Here is a 3,970-nt window from a genome sequence, read left to right as displayed (position 1 = left end):
ATAGATTTACCTGATTTAAAGACAATAATCTCTCAATTAAAACCCTCCACCTGCGTCCTTGACCCGATACCAACAAGGATTTTCAAAGAAGTATCAGGCGTGCTAATTGATAATGTTCTGGACATAGTAAGTTCGTCACTAGATACTGGGGTCTTCCCAGACTGTCTTAAGACTGCTGTAGTTAAACCCCTACTTAAGAAACATAATCTCGACCCCTCAGCTCTTGAAAATTTTAGACCCATCTCCAACCTGCCTTTCTTAAGTAAAGTTCTGGAGAAGGCAGTCATTATGCAGTTAAATGACCACCTAAATAAACATGCTATTCTTGATAAATTTCAGTCAGGTTTTAGAACAAATCACAGCACAGAAACTGCACTCGTTAAAGTAGTAAATGACTTGCGGGTAAATGCAGACAGAGGCCATTTATCTGTTCTCATCCTCTTAGATCTGAGTGCTGCATTTGACACCATTGATCACAACATTCTTAGAAATCGCCTTAGTCAATGGGTGGGCCTCTCTGGCAGTGTCTTAAATTGGTTTGAATCCTACCTGACAGGGAGAAAATATTTTGTTAGTTGTGGGAATTACAACTCGAAGACACATGATATCCAATATGGTGTTCCACAAGGCTCTATCCTGGGTCCGCTGTTATTCTCAATCTACATGCTTCCGTTAGGTCAGATTATCTCAGGGCACAACGTGAGCTACCACAGCTATGCTGATGACACACAGCTGTACTTATCAATAGCTCCTGATGACCCTGATTCTATTGATTCACTAACAAAATGTCTGACTAGTATCTCAGAATGGATGAATAGTAACTTTCTCAAGTTAAATAAAGAGAAAACTGAAATTTTAGTGATCAGCAATAATGGATACAATGAGGCTATTAGAAATAAACTGGATACATTAGGATTAAAAGTCAAGACGGAGGTAAAAAGCTTAGGGGTGATTGTTGACTGTAATCTGAATTTTAAATCACATATTAATCAGATCATTAGGACAGCATTTTTTCACTTAAGAAACATAAGTAAAGTTAGACCGCTTATATCACTGAAAGATGTTGAGAAATCAGTTCACGTGTTTGTTTTTAGTCGACTAGATTACTGTAATGCACTCCTCTCTGGACTGCCCAAAAAAGATATAAATCGTTTGCAACTAGTGCAGAATGCAGCTGCTAGAATCCTAACTAGGAAAAGAAAATCCGAACACATTTCTCCAGTTTTAATGTCACTACACTGGTTACCTGTGTTATTCAGAATTGACTTTAAAATTCTGCTTATGGTTTATAAAGCCTTAAATAATCTCGCCCCATCTTATATATCGGAATGTCTGACACCGTATATTCCAAATCGTAACCTCAGATCCTCAAATGAGTGTCTCCTTAGAATTCCAAGAACAAAACTTAAAAGAAGTGGTGAGGCGGCCTTCTGCTGCTATGCACCTAAAATCTGGAATAGCCTGCCAATAGGAATTCGCCAGGCTGATACAGTAGAGCACTTTAAAACACTGCTGAAAACACATTACTTTAACATGGCCTTTTATAACTTCATTTTAATCTTAATTTAACTTAATCCTGATACTCTATATGTTCAATTTCCTCATAATAACTATTCATGGTGGCTCTAAAATCGGTACTGACCCCTACTCTCTTTTCTGTTTCTTTTTCCGGTTTCTTTGTGGTGATGGCCTGCACCACCACCACCTACTCAAAGCTTCATGATGCACCAACAATGATGGACGGATTAAAAGGCAGAAGTCTACGTGACCATCATCATCATCAAGCCCTTCCGTGAGAATCCTAAATCCAAAGAGGACTGTTTCATTTATGTTAGGTAGAATGCCCAGAGGGGACTGGGTGGTCTCATGGTCTGGAATCTCTACAGATTTTATTTTTTCTCCAGCCGTCTGGAGTTTTTTTGTTTTTTCTGTCCCCTGGCCATTGAACCTTACTCTTATTCGATGTTAATGTTGATTTATTTTGTTTTATAATTGTGTCTTTCATTTTTCTATTCTTTAATATGTAAAGCACTTTGAGCTACTGTTTGTATGAAAATGTGCTATAGAAATAAATGTTGTTGTTGTTGTTGTTTTTGAGTTTTGGCGGTCAGTAGCTAGATTTTATTGGATGAGTAACACTACCCACCACAGAATCTGCATTTATGATGCATGTTTTATTTTTGATATTCCAAGCATTGAATCAAACTTTTAATGTACAAATTATTTTACTGTCTTTTACTCTACTGTTCATTTTTTCATGTGAACTTATAAATCTGGCTTGTCCCAAACTCTCTGAAATCTTTCACCCCACCAACTACCACCAAACTAATCAGGTTAAACAACTCTCAACAAACCTAATCTTACATCTTCCTACTACAGTGATGACCCCTTTTCAGTTTTGATCCAACACAGTCCCACTTGTTACATAAGTTTAAAATGTCTCATCAAAATCCTTTAACTTCAAAATATTACAGGGAAATGAGTCAACTAAAAGCAACTCTAAAGATGACTATTGCATTCTACATAACCCGTTTGCAGTATGTTGACATATTATTCGGTTCTATTAAATAGAATCTCTTTCTAAAGCAGCTGATTCTTGCAGGAAATGTTATTTCTGCATGATATTTACTCACTAGTAAATGCTGTGATGGTAACTGAATCACCCACTGTCATGTTATCTTCAGCGACTGCAAACACAAAGAATGAATAGCAGGTTGCAAAGTTGAGGCCCATGACATTAAAGCACATGTTATTGGTAGCAAGTTCTTCGCATTGAGAAATTGATGTTGTAGGAGACGTTTCCTCCTACTGGTGCACTCCAGCAAAGACTCATTGAAGTTGCTGTCACATTGGTAACAGAAGGCAAAGTGACTGGGCCAGGTTCAGTGAGTTTAAATGAGAAATGTAATTGTTATTATAAAAGCATGCATTCAACAAGAAATGAATTTATGAAAAAATATTCAAAAGATAAATTCTTACTGAAGTCCACTGCCTTGGCTTCTTATCCAAGACTTACACTGAACTAATATTTAGAAATGTTTGTATCATTTAAAGAAGACTGTGGTGGGCTAGCGCCCTGCCCGGGGTTTGTTTCCTGCCTTGTGCCCTGTGTTGGCTCCAGCAGACCCCCGTGACCCTGTGTTTGGGTCTGGAGCTGGAGTGAATTCTGTGCATTGCTGCCTTCCACTCCATTTCTGAGATGTTGAGTGAGAGATCTTTTTCCCACTGTCCTTTTGGATGTTTGAAAGAGAGTGACTATTGAATGGTTTTATATATTACAGAAATGCTGTCTGAGTCCTCAAGACTGATCAATATTTTTTCCTGTATAGAGGTATATAGGATGTGAGGAAAATTGGGCATTTTCTGTTTAAGTTTCTAATTTGAAGGTATGAAAAAAATGTGTTGCTGGAAAGTTAAATTTGGGGTGTAATTGTTCATAGGATGCAAAAACGTTGTCTATGTACAGATCTCTAAGTGATTTAATCCCAAATGTTTTCCAGATATTAAAAACTGGATATGTTAGAAAGAGGGTGGAAAAAGGTGGTTCTCATGCAGAGGAGCCGCAGATAAAAGCTTCTCTATCTTAAAATACTTCCTACATCCATCCATCCATCCATTTTCCTACATTGGTTCCATATTCTGAGAGCACAAATGGGTTGTTAGTATATTGCCGATAACTTTCATTTATTGGGGTGCAAAGCAAGGAAACCTGTTATTTTTATTACCAGGATCCCAGGGTAAAGGCAGCAACAAACCTTGTATTAGATGCTATAGATATACCTGGCACAAAGAAAATCAAATGTTCACTAACATCTGCTCAAAATTAATTTATCTAAAATCATTACTGGCAAATAAGTAAGGCAACAACAAATTCTGGTTTGTGCATGCAAACTAAACCCCTTACACTGTATTAATATTTCACTCAATTCTGTCATACAAAAATCATTTCTGATGGAGGTGGCTGTTGCAA

This window comes from Polypterus senegalus, chromosome 1 (assembly GCF_016835505.1).
Source record: "Polypterus senegalus isolate Bchr_013 chromosome 1, ASM1683550v1, whole genome shotgun sequence".
Lineage (NCBI taxonomy): Eukaryota > Metazoa > Chordata > Cladistia > Polypteriformes > Polypteridae > Polypterus > Polypterus senegalus.
This window is presented reverse-complemented; position numbering follows the sequence as displayed.